We start from the raw sequence: 17,951 nt of genomic DNA, 5'->3' as shown, positions 1-17,951 counted from the left end.
ATAAGAGTGAAACACACAGACTTTAGGGCAGTGATGGGCAACCTTTTGAGCTTGGTGTGTCAAAATTTGCCAAAAAAGGGGGCAGCTGGGTAGCTCAGTGGATTGAGGGCCAGGCCTAGAGACAGGAGGTTCTAAATTCAAATCTGGCCTCACACTTCCCAGCTGTGTGATCCTGGGCAAGCCACTTGACCCCCATTGCCTAGCCCTTACCACTCTTCTACCTTGGAACCAATACACAGTATTGATTCCAAGACAGAAGGTAAGGTTTAAAAAAAAAAATTGGCCAAAAAACTGAGCATAACTTGGGTGGTATGACACTTCAAGACCCCCCTCACCCCCCAGTCCTTCTTGGCATGTGACCCCATACTTTTCTGTATGCGGCTGCATGCAGCCACGTGTCATCGAAAATGGCTACACATGTCAGTGTTGACATGCATGTCAAAGGTTCGCCATCATGACTTTAGGGGGTATTTATTGACTCCAAGCTTAAGAAAGGGCAATTATTATAAGTGTCTTTATATTAGCTTACATTTATAGTGTTTTGAGATTTGCAAAGCCTTTTTTAAAACTTATTTTTAATTCAATTTGACAAACATTTATTAAGTACCTACATACTGTTCTAAGATGTAGGTATAGAAAGAAAAAAAAAACAAAAACTTGTCCTTGCCTTCAAAGAAATTACTTCTATTGGAAGATACATGTACATAAGTAAATACAAAGTACATTTAATATTGAGAGAAAAAGCACTACCAACTGAGAAGGAAAAGGAAATCTAGGTCACCTGAGCTTTGCTTTAAAGCAAATCAGGTGCCTCTGAAAGAAAGAATATATGCAAAGACATGATGATAAGAAAGTTTAGCATCATAGCTAGGGACAAAAAGGAATAAATAGGTTAGTTTGCCTGGAACCGAAAATTACATGAAGGGGAATGATATAAAGTAAGCCTGAAAAGGGAAGGTATTGTTAAGATTGTGAAGGGCATTGAATGCAATGATGAATATGTATTTTATGCTAGAGGCAAGATAGAGCCACAGAGAATTTTATATGGATAGTTATATGGAGGCAGGGTGGTGCAGTGAAGAGTACTGAACCTGAAGTGCCTAGATAAGAGTTCAAATGCTAGCTGTGTCATTTATTACTTGTATAACCCTAGGCAAGTCAGTTAAACTCTCTAGATCTCAGCTTCCTCATTTATAGTCTTTCCAAGTCTAGATCTATGATCCTATTGATTTATGCTGGCGAATTTCAATTTGATTCGTGTGTAGAAGACCGAAAGCAAGATTAGGAAGTTACTGCAATAGTCCAGACCTAGGGAGGGGCGATAAGGGACTTGGAAAAAGAGTGGTGGCTATATAAGTGGAGAGAAGAGTATAGATTTGAAAGGATACAGAGGCAGAATTGATGAGACTTGGCAGCAGACTGGATAGAGAATGAAGAAGAAAAGTCGAAGTTATGAGCCTGGGTGACTAGATGATTGCCATATACACAAGTGAAAGAAAGATATTCAGAGGAGAGGTCGGTTTGGAAAGAAACAGAATGTATTCCATTTTAGTAATGCTAAATTTGGGGATGTTGTGTTGAGTTTGAAGTATATTTGTCCAGCAGTCAATGGGTATAATGGAGAGCTGAGAAGATTAGAACTACATACATGTGAGAGGCATCAGCAATATAAATGATTATTGAACAAATTATTGAACATTTGGGAGTTGGAGAGCTTATCAGGAGAGTACAGAATCAAGATAATGATCCAGCAAAAGAAATGTCAATAGATAGGAAGACAACTAAGAGTGTCATGGAAACCAAGGAGGAAAGGCTGACTAAGAGGATGCTATATTTGATGACAAAAGTTTCATAGAAGTAGAATGATAGCCAATTTGAGAAAAGGCCACTAGATTTTGCAGTTAAAAAAAAATCAATGATAACCTAAAAGAAAGCAGTTTGGTAGTGGTCCAGTCAGAAACTAGACTGCAATGGCTTGAGAAGCAAGGCCTTAAGTATATAAGACCTTTCTAGGAATTTGAATGTGAAAATGAGAAGAGATAGAGGATCACAGTTGTAGAGATGAAAGGGTCTAGGGTAGATTTTAGAAAAATAGGGTATTGTTTATATTAATAATCAATAAACATTTATTAAGCTCCTACTACAAAGTGCCAAGCACTGTATAAGAAGCAAGAAGAGTCCATGAATTAAGGGAGATTGAGGAATATGAAAGGAAATTCTTGGTTCTCTTTGTCTATTCCTAGTTTGCACTTTGTAAAAAGGGAATCCTTTGTTTTCTTTGCCTAGTTGGAGTTAACACTTTGGAATAACAATAATTAAGTACCCTTACTTAGTACCTCATTAGACTGAAGACAGGATTAACTCTTTTGTCTACTTTTGAATTAATCAACAAAAGTGAATATACCCATACTTAACCCTAAAGTAGGGGAAGTTCACAAACTCTTACTCCTAGGGGGATAGTTAACACCTTTAGAGGTGTTAGAGCCAGCAAGATACCTGGAAGAGCTCCATCCTTTTTTCTAACTCAGCCAGAAACTTTTGAATTCTTTTAAGAGTTCACACACCCAGAATGTGTGGTTCCAAAGGTGTGAATCCTAGGAGTTGCTACCTTCAGAGGATAAGAGGTCTAATAATTTTCAAAACTGTGATTGGCCCCTGTGAAGAGGGGCAGGGATAAGAAACCACCATAAAAGCCACAAAATCCTTGGGCTGGCAGTCTGGAGAAGTTGAGTCTTATGGAGAGTGTCTCCTGGAGAAACTCTTTGAGGAAACCTCATTGGAGACTGCTGCGTGGATCCCGACTTCAAGTTAGACTGACTCCTGGACTACTTGGTTGGATGAGTGAAAAGGCTGACTCCTTTCCTAGTTTCCAGAAATCAGCTTCCATTCTGGAGGAGGCCACATAATTACACACTACTGGCTCTCCTAGCTGAGGACTAGTATAGGTATTTTCTCTAACCTCTTTCACATTTCTCTACTTTAATCAACCCCCTCTATTTTGGTAAATAAACTGCATCCAACAATTACAGGAAGAGGGAAAAAAGAGAAAATGCTCAATATGCCTCCAGAGGAGATTGGAACAGATATGGATCTAGGGCATAAGTCTATTCCTCACTCAGCTGCTTTCCTTTCATCATTTCCAGAAACTTACCACTCTGTGAGATGAAATCAATTCATTAACTCATACCTCTTCGGATCATTTTCTACCCCAGCTGCATGATTTCATTATGTCCTCCTCCCCAGCTCCCTAGCCAGGTAACTTCTTTCCCCTACCTCCTTTTCAACTTTTTTTCTGTTTCTTCATTAGATTATAAGCTCGAGTTCTGTGTGGGGCAGAGCAGGCATTGCAGTGCTGGTTGGCAAGGCCTGGGCTCTTAACTAGCTCTAACCAGGAGGCAGCCAGACTCAAAGAATCAACCCTCTCTGCTGCTGCCAGACTCCCAGCAGGGGAGACAAGAGACCGGAGATGCTGCAGAGCATCATGAAATTCCAATACAAGGAAGATCATTCTTTTGAGTTCCGGAAAAAAGAAGGGGAGAAGATTTGGAAGAAATACCCAGAAAAGAGTCCCTGTAATTGTGGAGAAGGCACCTAAAGCCAGAGTTCCTGACCTGGTCAAAAGGAAGTACCTGGTCCTCTCTGACCTTACAGTTGGTCAGTTCTAATTCTTAATTCAGAAACAGATCCACCTTAGACCAGAAGACTCCCTATTCTTCTTCGTCAACAACACTATCCCTACTAGTGCCACCATGAACCCAGCTTTATGAGGACAACCATGAGGAAGACTTATTTTCTCTATGTGGCCTACAGTGATGAAAGCGTCTATGGGAAGAAGGCATTGTAGACCAGAGCCGCTGGATTGGCTGGGGGAATTTTTCGACATGTGTGATTGGGAAATAGGGATGGCATCCATCCTTCCTGCCCTCCTCCCACCCTGCAAATTAGCCTTTGTTGTGCTGTACGGGTCAGGAATTTGATAGGTTTCCAGATAGTCTCTGTCCAGGGAGGACTTCCCAGTTTTCTTACTCTGGGGGTGGGAAACCCAGTTCGTACATTGGAAGAAGGGGTATGGGTGGGACAGGCAGAAGAAAATGCTCTATGACTACTCCAGTATTTGACCAAACTTGTTTTTATCATCTCCTTGGCAACATCTCTTCCATAGTTCTACTTCGGGCTTTATCCTCCCCCAGTATCCCTACTATCATTCTCAGAGGGGAATATGACCCTAGAGCTATAACCACTATTGCCTAGCTTTATTGGGCCTCTGTCTCCCTTAAAATTTTCACTTAAAAGACAGTTTAAAAAAAAAAAGAAGACGAAGTTTAGAGGATAAAGGGGGAATGAATGTTCACTCCTTTATGTCTTCTATGTAGGTATTGGGCCAGGAGCTTGCATCTCTGTCTCACTTGTCCTTCTAAATTGACAAGCAGGTCTTGGGACCAAAGAGGGGACACTTGTTTGACATTAGGACCCTAAAATATAACTCCTCTTTTCTTCACCATCCTGATTAACTTCCTGTTAACTTACTTGCTTATTAACTTACTGTTTTATGAAATGTCCCAACAATGGTAAAATAACTAACAGAAAGTGGCTCTGGGTTCTGTGCACTTTGGGAAGGAAGGAAGGAAGGTAGGCAGGATATATCACTAAAATTTAATTTATGGAGAATCTTTGTCCCAGCCTCTCTCTGGGAACCTTTTAATATAGAACAAGAAGCCCTGTCTGCCCTGGACTTACATAATCTTCAAACATTCCCACCTCTGAAGTAGGAACCTTCCCAATCATTCCAAAACGCACCATTCAGGATATGGGGGAAACTGGGGTGGGGGGGTGGCTAAGCTCCCTCCTAGCATTCTTGCTCCTATGCACACAAAAATGGTTGGTAAGTTCAACTCCCTTGTTCTGTATTCACTCATCAAAGCTGCTAGTTAGAAAGGTCTGCGTCCTGATTTATTATTTTGTCTCTTGATGACTGTTTTCTCTTTTGGGGGGTAGGGGGAAAGGAAAGAGGTATTGAGTTCAGCCATTTTAGTTCCATCTTTGTTTTGCTGGAAACCTGGTCCCCTGTGATGGGGAGACACCTCTCTGTCAGTTGTTGTACTAGCTGCAGGTTCCTGTGTAAATGAAGTTCTTGCTTTCAGGGCAAGGAAATAAAATTGCACACTTAAAAAAAATTAGATTATAAGCTCTTTGAAGTCAGAGACTATCATATACCACTGTTTATATCCCTAGTATTTAAACACAATGAACACTGGAAATAATTGAAACACTTCAGATCCTTAATAAATGTCTATTGACTCTGTTGAGGTTGAGGGGTTCTTTTATTTCTAGGAAACCAGGTGGTTCAGTAGATAGAATACCAAATTTGGAATCAGGTAGAACTTTATTCCAATCTAAGTTCACAGACCTTCTAGCTTTATGACCCTGGCCAAGACCTTTGTCTGCCTCAGTTTTCTCAATTATAAAATGGGGATCATGATAGCACCTACCTTATTCACATGATTATTGGGAGAATCAAATTATAATATTTGCAAAGTAATAATATTAGCACAGTCCATATTAGGTGTCTAACAAATTCCTTTCTCTTAATTAAAAAAAAAAGTTGTTCAGTTGTTTTCTCACAACAACCTTATGAGCTAGGTTTCTTACTGAAACTTGTGGCTGAGAATACTTAAATGATTTGCTTAAGGTCACATAGGTAGTAAATATTAGAAGTCAGGATTTGAAACTAGATCTGATTCTCTGTTCCCTGTAACCACAGTTAAATAGGAAAAATATTTGCCTTACTAGGGCAGTATGATCAAGCAATATAATATACATAAAATCACTTGGGAGAAGTAGAATAGCTATATGAATACAAGACTATTATTAAGCAAACTGAACTTGCAAAACCTTCACTAGTAATTTTTTAAAAAACCCTTACCTTCCTTCTTAGAATCAATAAGGTGGTAAGGGCTAGGCAATGAGGGTTAAGTGACTTACTCAGCATTGCACTGCTAGGAAGGGTCTGAGGCCAGATTTGAACCTAGGATCTCCTGTCTCTAGACCTGACTCTCAATCCACTAAGCCACTTACAGTTGCCCCCTTCACTAGTCAGTTTTAAGAACTGCTTCTTAAATAGGATTGTCTTGTACAAAGAAAATTACATTATGAATTAGAATATTATTTTTATTAAAAACACTATAAGGATAATTTATTTTAAGTTATACATTAAAAAAAGTTTAAAGGACTCATGACTAAGTCTAATTCACTGCATGACATTAACCACTTATTTCTTTTGTAAATATAAGAAACTTTTTGTAGAGTTTCTTCCATTGCTAAGATTTTATATTTCTATTAAAATGCAATCAATTTATTACTATAATCTTTTAAAGGAAGCCTTCCCCAACCTCTCTTATAGTGTATTCTCTCTGTGAATTATTTCCTATTTATTTTGTATAGAGCTTGCTTTGTATATATTTGCATGTTTTTTTCCTCCATTAGATGTAGGTAAGCTTCTTCAGGGCACGCATTGTCTTTTTTTGTTTGTTTTGGCTCTCCAGTTCTAATGCAATATCTGGCACACCATAGGAACTTAAATTTTACTATTTGATTTATGTAAGTTTATTTTTTTCCAGTATATTAAATTGTATTAACTTTAACAGTATATAAAATGTATTAACTTATATTGAATTTGGAACTTAAGATTTTTCAGATTTTAATCTTTTAAAAATATATTTGTAGTTAGTATATGTATGTTATTCTGATTCTATTTTGTTACCACTTCACATATCATACAATATTTTTTTCATTCTTCATATATGCTATTTCTTATGGCACAATAACATTCTATTCATGACACAATTTTGTTTAGCCATTCCCCAAATCATGAATATATTTTAACCATTTAGCAAAAATTTCAGATCATTGAAACTTTCTTTTACAGGAGCAGTTTCTAATATGAATCTATGAAATTTTTTTAATATTAAATTTTGGTACTTATATTTCAATATAATTAGTCACTATTGTAAGTTTAAGCATTTTAAAATGTTAGAGAAGGGCCTTATAGTCTTCAACAGACTGCCAAAGGTGACTATTGTGAGATTTAAAATGATTTAGGTCTTAAACTGTAGTGATTAAAATAGTGGAAGATATAAATTGTGATAGATATAAGAGAGGGTGAGTAAATTTGACCGCAGAAATATGTTTCACTACAGTGTCTTGGGTTTTAAAATCAAATATAAGGTGGTCGCTAGGGAAATATTCCCAATTATTCAAATACCCAAGTCAATTGGATTTTATAGAGATTTTAATTAACAATACAATGAGTACTCAAAGAAAGAGAGAGAGAGTAAGAAAGGAATAAGTATGAAGGGCCTCAAGCCAATATGGCCTAGACCTGAGTCTTAAAAGAGAAATCAGTCAGTTTTTTTAACACTCACCACAAGGTCTGACTAAACAAGGATTCTAGTGACATCAGGCCAGCTCCTTCTAAGCTGACTTCACCAGAGAGCCTTCCAGCAAGAGACTGTTCCAAAAGGCCTCTCTCAAGAGATTCTTCCCAAGCGGTCCTCATCAGAGATCATCCAAAAGGCTTTCTCCAAAAGGACATATATCTATCAAGAGATTCTGCTTTTTCTTATATAGGGGTTTTTCTCCCATGTCACCTCCCCTAAGTCCCTACATCTACCAATCACTGTAGACGCTTTCCAAAGGACTGCCCATCTAAATTCCTGCTAAGTCGACCAATCTCCTCAGTAAGTCTGAAGGAGAGAAAACACAGCTGAGTCAACTAATCTCATCAAGAGAAAACTTGCCGGACCCTTTTAGGTACCTAGCATCCCATTGTATCAATTCTAAAAACAGGCCTGGCCCACCATAAGCATGGATCCAAGTACTTTCTTTGTTTAGCAATGAGTTTTCTCCCCTAAAGCAGTCTTAAGTATGGGTGGAGTAGAGGTCCTCCCCTTTCTGATCCTGGAGTTCTCACATCAAAATGGGGAATGTTTCTGGGTAGGGAATTTGTTCCAATTAAGAATTCCCAGATGGGGAAATTTTTAACATTCACAAGTCTGAGAGATTTTAAAGTTGACACTATGACAGAAAAAAGGAGTAAAAAGACTCTTGCTTTAGATGAACATTTTTAAAAGGATAAACGCCTTCTTGATTAAATATATCACCATTAATATTTCTAAATGCTACTTGCTTACACATGTTAGCTAACTACATATCTACTTGACTTTCATATTCAGTTAGAAATTTCTTTAACTATTATGGGAGAGGAGGTTTGGACTTCTGATTACATGGTCAGAAAATTTCTTTCATGGTTGAAGAGTGGCAACCATTGTGTAATTTATGATCTTAAGGAGATGCCTAGGGATACTAAGAGGTTAAGCCCCTTACTAGAGTCACACAACCAGGGTCTATCTGTCAGAGGCAGAACCTGACCATCAGAGTCCTGATTCCATTACCCTTAGCAGCTTCTGAATCTTACATAAAGAGGATTCCTGAAAAGAGGAGTTCAGAAATTCCAATGGTTAGAACAAAAGAATCATATACTTTTGTTTGTTTTTATTTTTAATTTATTTATATTTTTCCATGGTTACATGATTCATGTTCTTTCCCTCCCTCCCTCCTCCCATAGCCAACAAGCAATTCCACTGGGTTGTTTGAAGTCTATTTCCATATTATTAATATTTGCAATAGAATGATCATTTAGAGTCTACATCCCCAATCATAACCCCATCGAACCACATGAATGATCATATGTTTTTCTTCTGCATTTCTACTCACACAGTTTTTTCTCTGGGTGTGAATAGCATTCTTTCTCATAAGTCCCTCAGAATTGTCCTGGATCATTGCATTGCTGCTAGTAAAGAAGTCGATTAAGCAGTCTGTTTTCAATGTTCTCCTGGTTCTGCTCCTTTTGTTCTGCATCAATTCCTGGAGGTTGTTCCAGTTCACATGGAATTCCTCCAGTTCTTTAGAATCATATACTTTAAAACATTTTTCATTTTGTAATCATAAATATAATGCTAGGTGAGGTCAAGAACAAAATTTTCCCCAAAATTAAACTTTAGATGATCTGAATTCATGATCTATCTTATTCCTTTCTCTGGATGGCAACCTCTTCTGATGAAAGAGGATAATTAGATGATACTTTAATTCACATTAATATTTCTTTTACATATGTTCTATCCAGAACATTACCATTTAGTACAACTTCTAAATTAATGCACATACTACCTTTTGTGCAATCTACTTTGTTTCTCCCCTAATCTTTCAAATTTCCTTTCAGTCTGTAGTAAAATGTTATATGCAAGAATATATACTGGCTGAACCAGCAGGGGGCAAAATACAATAGGAATAAATTAGATACTGTATAATAATTTTTGTCACTATTCTGATAACAGGAAAATAAATCTGTTTGTCCATCAATTTATAGTGATGCAATCTCTGTCTTACAAGGCCTAGGTTGCCAGGGACAAATATTCTTTTTTACCTTTCTAAGTCAATGTGACTAGATTGAAGACGAGGGGATAAATCATTATGCGCTAGTATTGTGCTTTTCTCTCACACCAAAGGACAGCCTTAGGTAATGCAGTGGTATTTTTTCTTGTTGCCTCTTCTGTGTAAGTGCTCTACTTTGAAATTTTGAAAATATCTTAAATTATTCAGATTAATTTACACTCGTTGAAACAGATGGATCACACACTGTAATGAGCACAACTAAATGTGATTTTAAATCACATTTCATTAAGACAAGAAGGCTTATTTTTCATGATTACAATAATCCATGTATATATCCAGGTAATTAATTCTGTTGAAGGAACTGGGTACTCTGAAGAAAAGATAGGCGTTGAGAGTGCAGCAGTATTTTATGATCCTTCTATTAGAAAAATAGTTTTAAATAAAGAATACAACCCGCTTATCCCCCTTTCAATTGAGTCGTTTTCCCTCCTCACTAACGTTTCCGTCAATAATTCACGCAATTTATATCTCTGAGTGAAGTCGCTGCCTTGATTATTCACCCAGACCCACAAAAGCATCAACTCCACGCTGTCCTTAAATTTTAAAACTATGCCTCTCCAACCCCTATTACCCCTCCTATGGCATTTGGGTAAACTGGCAATAACAGACTTCCCCTTTGGCCGTTAAAACCCCGGGACTTCCTAAATCGGGTTTACCACCTTTGGAAGAGCCGCAGGTGAACGGGGTGGAGATTGGGAAGCCCAGCGGAAGAGTGGGGGAGGGGACTAGGGTTAGCCTCAGGATCAAGAGGGAAGAAAGGTAGGAGGAAACTCCTGAGAAATAGAGATCTCTGAGGTCCTCCAGAGTGTTGGCCGAACAAGATTATGGCCCCTTTCCAATCAGTGTTACCCGGAGACAGCGACGGTCGAGGAGAGGAGGCTCAGTATCGAGGCTGCTTTGGCCGTTACTTGCAATTAACCGTCCGAACCGTTCGTCGGCCTCGGACACTACTGGGGCAGGGACGAAGGAGGGAAGAAGACCTTTTCTCCACTTACCTCAGTGGCTCGCCCCACACCAAGAAAAGGGCAATTTTGCCCGCACCCAAAATGGCGGGCAAGGCTCCGCACTCGACGAGAGCATCTGTGACACCGGTTCCCCTCCAGGGGTCCCTCCTCACATCGCCCGCCCGGACCAGACCCAGCCACCTTGCGCCCGGAAATGACGTGGCCGCGACGGCGGTTCCCCCGCTGCATGATGGGAGAATGTGTGAAGTGGGCGGGGGGAATCTCCGTGGAGGAGGAGGAGGCGGAGGCGGCGGTGGCAGTGGCGGCGGCGGGCGGAGGGTAGCGGGATGGCGGTACCGCGGCAGCACTGAAAGTCCCGGTGGGTGTCAATGGCGCCGCTCCGTTGAGAGGGCGGCGGGAAGCTTGCCCTCCCCACTCGCCCACTCCGCTCCGCCCCGGAGGAGCCAGTTCCTCCTCGGGCCCCGAGCCATGCCCATCGCGGCCGCCCTGGAAGAGCCAGGTAAGAAGCGGCAGCTGCGCCGGGGTCTCCTCCCCTCCGAGGACTGGGCTGCTGTGGTGCCAGGAGCTCCCGCTGCGCCGCCTCCGCGGCCGCCCCACGACTGACCGGGGGTGGGGGTGACGAGAGGCAGCGGCCACGGTTGTGGCGGCGGCAAGGGGCTCCTGCCTGAGGGGTGCGGGGAAGGAAAAGACTGCGGGCCTGCGAGTGAGTCGGTCCTCCGGGGCCACTTCCCTCCCTGCACCCTGCTGCGGGACTCCGGCCGCCGCCCTGACACTCCGCCTCCCCCGGGTCCCTGGCCCCAGCTAGGGGTAGCTTCTCCCCCTCCCGGGGTGGGCCCCGTTCTCACCTGATTAGATTCCTCGCCCCTCTCCTGGTCCCGATCCTTCTACCTGTCTTGATTTCTTTCTCCTCTGTTCCCTGGAAAGAAAAAAAAAAAAGCAAACACACAGTTGTGAAGTTTGGGGCTTTGCTTTCTCTCTCCCACCCTTTGCCCTTTCCTCGTGACAGGTGTAAACACGTTCCCCTCGCTCGAGGCCGCTTCCCGGGGGCCGGCCCAGCCACCTGCCCTTCTCCGCTTCCTCTTCTGCCTGCCACCCTCAAAGTAATCTCTTGTGCCTCCGATGACGCTTAATTTATCGAGGTCCGGCGGACCTCACTAGGCTGGGAGGTAGGATGACCTCGCTTGAATAAGGGATTGGTTTAAATGCCTCGGAGGGTGGTCCTAAATTCTGGTGGAGTACCCCCATGTTAGGACTGAAGAGAACGTCTGGCTTGTGGTTTTGATCGCGCTTGTTTGTTCTCGTTGAGCCTCCAATTTGGACCGAGAAAAAAAAGGAATATATAACTCGCCCTGTTTCACTGGATGTTTTGCAAACGGAAGCGGCGTTCAAGTTGGCTTGCATTTTTTGTTTTGTTTTGTTTGTTCCCTCTTATGGGGAAGTCAAGTCGAATTAAGCTTTTGAACTTTACCAAAGGTATAAACTTATCCTCTCTGCCATCCAGCTTTCTCAACTTTTGAATCTTTTTTTAAAGGATAGGGTTTACCTTTGAAAATAAAACTTAATTGTAGTCTTGAAATTGCCCTTTTAAACATGAATATAACCTTTCTTGATGACATTGAAGTGCTGACTTGGCTAGTAGAATGTGTGTCAACATTTTGCATACTTTGCTAACTTAAAATACTGTCTTTTGTCGTAGAAATCATAGATTTAGAATTGGAAGGAACTTCATAGCAGTTTAGTCCAACCTCCTTATTTTACAAATGAGGAAATAAACCCCAAAACTGACTTATCCAAGTAAGTGACAGCTGAAATTTGAACCCAGGATCTCTGAATTCAAATCTATAATTTTTGCCAGTAGCTGTAGACGATTTCAATTTAATTTTTGCTGAAATGTTCTTGGCATATCTCATCAACATTTAACTATAGTAAGTAAAACATCATTTTCCTGAATGTTTAACATTTGGTCCACAGAAATATTGGACTGTGTATAAACTGCAGAAAGTACTTTTGAATTAATATGGAGATAAGGTGCCCAGGCATTACAAATCTGTATTTCAAATTTTTAGAAGTGCATGTGTGTTAAATTTAATCATTTTTTACATGGAGTACCATGAGTATGTTTTCTAAAAATTAAAAACTATTGGAGGTCAGATATTTTCAGTAGACTCCATGGAAGATGAGTTTCGAAAGCAAGTTTGTTTTTTCTTTTAGCTCAGTTTTTGATCATATAAGTACAGTTGATGTCTATTTTAGTGTTGCATTGTTTGATTTCCTGACTTGTACAATTATTTAAATGATTATAAAGTGGTTATTTAGTTTTGCTGATGTAGAGGCAGAAACTATCAATAATTAGATTGTATTTTGCAGGATCAGATCAATGATATTTGTTAAAATGAACAATTTGGAACTTAACTTCCTGAATCTGAAGTTTTATTTTCTTTCATGTAGGAATTATTGTAAACTAGGTTTATATTATCATAGATTTTTTTTTAATTTTTAAGATTTGAATTCATTTAGTTTATAGTTAAACTGATTCAGGAAAAAATATTAAGCAATCAGTACCAAATGCATTCTTTGTATAATGACTAAAGCCTACCCCAGGAAAACGGATTGGCTACTAGCTCCATATAAAGTGTTCTGCCTCTCATCAAGAACTTAAAAAAAATTCTGATCATAGAATGTACCAAATGTTTAGGTCTTTAAAAAACTTCTTTTATACTGGCAGTATGACCCTGGGCAAGTCAAATAGCCTCTATTGCCTCATCCTTACTGCTCTTTTGCCTTGGAACCAATACACAGTATTGATTCTAAGAGAAAAGGGAAGGGTTGTGTATTTTTTTAACTATTACAAATTATCACAGTTGAAAACTTTATTATTCAGTTATGTTTACTGTTAGTAAATTATTCATCTGTTATTTTTGTATTTCACATTTTCTTATTAAGTAGGCCAATGCAAAAAGGGTTATAATCCTCCCCATTGTAAAAATTTCCAGGCAGAACTTTGCAAAAACATACTTGTTCTTAATCATGTAAAGAATTTATCAGTATTCTATATGTACCCTAAAATGTCATACCCATTCCATGTATTTGATTTATGATGTAATTAGTTATATAATATTTGGTTGTTGGTTAATATCTCCCTTCCTAAACCCAAAAAAGCTTCACAAAGGCTTCACAATTGTTATGTAATTAGACATCATTTTGTACAAAGAAAAGAGCAGTTACCACGAATTCTTAAATGACTAAAAGAATTGCTTAGTTTGAAAGTTTGAGGTAGATACCTGATATTTCACATTAAAACGTATAAATGAATGACTTTGTAACTTGAAATTAGAATTTTAACAAGACCTGAAGTAGAATAGGTTATTTAGCTCAGCCTGTCACTTTACAGATGAGAAAACTGAGGCTCACAAAAGGCAAATTATATGTTCAAAGTCACAACATTTAGTAAAAGACAGCTCTAGGCTTTTAACAGGAGGCAGGCAGCTAGTTGGTACAAATCAGACCTCACACATTTACTAGCTGAGTGACCCTGGACAAGTTATGTAACTTAATTTCCCATAGTTTCTTCATCTGTAAAATTGGGATCCTAATAGCATCTCCATCCCAGTGCTGATACGAAGATAAAATGAGCTACTATATGTAAAGTGTTTTGCAAACCTAAAAGAATTACATAAATGCTTTTTTGAATCCAAAACCAGTATTCTTTCCACAATACCCTCAATCAAAGTAGTTTCCCCCTGCTTCTGCTTTCCTCAACCAAATTCATATCCATCCTCTGTACTCAACACTATTCCCCTCTCACTTGTTCTTCCTCCAGTTGCTTTCCTATTAGTGCTGTTCATTTCAGAGCCCTCACTCACCTGCATCTTTCTCCCCAGGCCTCTGTTCCAGTTAGTCCTTCCTTTTGTCATCTCCTTCTCCCCAAGCAGCATCTTAGTTGCTTCCCTTCTCACCTCCAAGTTCTCTTTATTTTCTCCTGTCCTAGGCTAAGCCAATTTTCCTGCTTTTATCCAAATTGTCAACAACGGATTTGCAAATTAACTTTTTGGGAATAACCAGTTTATAAATTGAATACAACCTCTGTTTGTAAAGCTGTCTTTTTAAGAGAGGTAGAATGGTATAGTGCAAGAGAACCATCCCCGCAACCTCCATAACCTGCCTCTGACATGCTGCATGTGTGACCCTGTGCAAATAAATTCACCCAATCAGTGCCCTCAGTGACTTTCTAAGTTGCCCTTAGAGTTTTCATCACCTGAGAGTTTTCCTGTAGCAGTGAAATCACAGCTCCAACCCCTATCTCCATTCTGGTCCTTTGAAAATGCAGTAACTTCCAGCAGGGAGAGTGGTAATGAAAAAGAAAAGGCAATTGCCAGGAGATTATAGTAACTTAAATACTTTGTCATAAGCAATTTGTCATAAGCAAATATCTACTATATTATTTTCATTAGAATTTTTAAAAATATACTTTAAAACAATAGATTTCAAAGTTTGGGCCATTTTTTAAATGGCAGCTCTAGATTGAAATTGAACAATCAAAACAGCTTTATTTTTTTTTTATGATACTCTAAAATTAACCACTTGAAGTATAAAGAAGTGATTTTCAAAATAGTGTTTCTGGATTAGAGGAGTGAATTATCTCTGTTTCTTAAGAAGGTTCTTGCTTAATGTTTGCTCAGACATAATTATAAGAATTACAAAAGATACAATTTTTGAGATAGGGATGCTGTAGGCAAAGAGTATAATCCTTTACTTTTTTAGAAAATAAGTAAATTCTAAAATTCTATATAGTAATTTTAAACAAAAATATATCTTATTTTGCTGATAATGTGGGCATAGCTTGTATAATCAATCATTTGGCATATTACTGCATTCTGTACTTAAATTAGTATCCAACCTGAATTTTTTTCCTTTCTGTTTTTGACACAGTTCTCTTTCCCTAAACTAGTAAGCTCTATGATAATGAAAAGGAATAATAACAGCTCTTCTTATAGCTAAAATGTTTTACACAGTCAACTGAACTGAACATTTGAACAAAGAATTTCACTTTTTGGCCAACCTTATCTTGGTTTTTTATCTTTATCAAATATAGCTGAAGGTTGATATATGCTATATTAATTGCATGTGATGAATTTGTCTAATAAAAAAAGTAGATATCTTGGACATCTTATTTTTACTTGAAACAGATAAATTAATATAATCCTGAGGTTAATAAAACTTTTCACCATTATTTTGAGGTATCTTTATAGGCATTTGTGAGAAACATTCAGGTTATTTGGAAAAACCATTTACAAAAGTGAAACTGAGAGATAAGTTAGGCCAAATGGGTTAAATGCTTACTCTTTTATGTATGTGTAGATCATCTTACACAATGCATATTTAATTTCTTTGGAAACATGTTCCTTCCCCAGAGCTGAATACATAATAAAGACTTTCCAACTACTGTAGCTGATGAAATTCAGTTATGATAACTATAGCAGTAATAGTACTTGATGGCTTTTATTTCTGAAAATTAAGGCCTTTTATAAACTCTGGCAGTGTTATAAATTCAGAAGATTTATTGGAGAACCAGAAAGCACCTCTGATTTTTTTTGTATTTGGAGAAATAGTGTCAGATGAAAACATTGATACCTTTGTAAAATTGTTTTTTTTGTTTGTTTTTTTTTTTGTGGTGGTTGTTTGGGTTTTTTTAAATTACGCAAAAATAGCATTGGCTGCACAGGTGACCTTTCTGTTATTAAATAAGCTGCTATTCATATTGTTTATATAATATTGGAGGAAATTCCTAAGTCTTGCATATTTTAAAGGTGTTCAGTAGTTACCCTTTGCAAAGAATGGCTTATACTGGTGAAAATCTTTTCTAATCCAGAGGCATAGAGTTCTGGGTCAAAAAGACCTGAGTTCAAATAAAAGTCACTTACTAGCTGCTTAACTCTGGGCAAAACATTTAACCTCTATTTGCCTCAGTTTCCTCAACTGTAAAATAGAGGTTATAATAGCATCTGTGTTGCATAGCATATTTCCTGGCATACAACAGTAGGTAGTATATAAATGCCCATTCCTTTGCCAGATTGTTTTTATGTTATCTAATTTATATTGTACTATGGGTGTTATGTAAATGTTTGTTAGTTGGTAAAACTTAAATCTTAAAGAGGTTATGTGTTTTTGAAGAAAGTAATATCATTTGTCTTTTTCCTCATGATTATATCATTTGTTAGATGTTTCTAACTTAGTGCTTATATCTAATAGATAAACTTCTCTTTACAGTGGCTTGTTTATCTTTTTTCTCCTTAATTGTGCATTATACGCACACAGTTGTTGGTCTAACTACGTGCAGACAAGATACTCTTGTTGTAATACACTCAGAATCAAAAAGCATTGATATCCCCCCCCCCCCCCAAAGGTTGTCACTAGAGGCAGGCTTTTGTTTTTTGTAGCTAGTTTTAAAACTAAGGGGAGGAGGGAGGGCTAAGGAATTGGTTTAATCACTAAAGCCATGTTAAACTGACTTTTAAAAAATATTAGAATAATAGAATTATTCATTAATTTTTCCTCAAAAAATACTAAATAGAACCTCGAGTATCAAAATTGTGGTCTGTCTCAGAGAGTTTGATTTTTTTTTTAAACTTTTAATCAAAGCATCATTTTCCCTTATTCTTCTCTTCCCTCCTCCTCTTTTTGCCAAAGTCCTCATTGAATGAGATCTCCTTTTCCCTCTTCCTGTATTACTCAGATTCTACTCTCCTTCACCCTATCTTCCAAAAAGATGTGGCCCTTCTCCTTGCTATGAATGATTAATCTACTTGTGCCCTTGCTCTCATCCCCTCTCAACTTCCCCAACAAATGGCCCCCACTACCATCTCCACTGTCTTATAGTCATCATTCTCTGCATATTTACTAGCTTCTTTCCTAGTACACTACTTAGACTCACCTGGGTGTGTGCTCTAGCCTTAAAAACTCCTACTATTTGCTCCTACTATTCCTACCAGCTATTATCATCCTATGTTTCCCCTCTCTAGTAAACTCCCTGAGAAAGCTTTCTACCTTCAGTGCTTTAGCTTTGAAATCTGACATCTGGCCTCTCCAAAGTAGCAGTGATCTTTTAATGACTAAATCTAATGACATTTTCTCACATTGAATCCTCTTTGAGCTCCCTGACACCAGTGAAGATCCTCTCCTAGATAGTCACTTTTCTTTTATCTCTTCTTTTGTGACACTTCTTCCCCTCAGGTTTTCCTCTTTTCTGTCTGACCCCTTTTATTCAGTCTCTTTTGCTACATCTTTAGGTCACACTCACTAACTCTGGGTGTATCCTAAGGATCTATCCATCTGTCCTGGATCCTTTTCTCTTTTCCCCCCATTCTGTCTTGCTTTTTGGTCTTATCAACTCCCATAGGTTCTATTTTTCCTTTCCTGCAGATGATTCCCAGATCTATATATTTAGCCCTAATCTCTTTCCAGAGCTTCAGCCCTGCA

General features: G+C 38.5%; 1 protein-coding gene and 1 pseudogene across 1 annotated transcript in view; both read left to right on the top strand.

Annotated features, from left to right (window-relative positions):
- Positions 1 to 3,481: 3,481 nt before the first annotated feature.
- LOC130457316 (gamma-aminobutyric acid receptor-associated protein-like 1) lies at positions 3,482 to 3,844 on the top strand (annotated as a pseudogene).
- A 7,662-nt stretch (positions 3,845 to 11,506) lies between these two features.
- The window catches only part of AFTPH (aftiphilin), a 110,258-nt gene continuing 103,813 nt past the window's right edge, over positions 11,507 to 17,951 (top strand). The window contains exon 1 of the mRNA XM_016428037.2: positions 11,507 to 11,641. The gene's annotated coding sequence lies outside the window, so the exon portion shown is untranslated. The remainder of the gene's footprint in view (positions 11,642 to 17,951) is intronic.

This window comes from Monodelphis domestica, chromosome 1, assembly GCF_027887165.1.
Source record: "Monodelphis domestica isolate mMonDom1 chromosome 1, mMonDom1.pri, whole genome shotgun sequence".
NCBI lineage: Eukaryota > Metazoa > Chordata > Mammalia > Didelphimorphia > Didelphidae > Monodelphis > Monodelphis domestica.
Note: the sequence above shows the minus strand (reverse complement) of the source record. Positions and strands in the feature narration are given on the sequence as shown.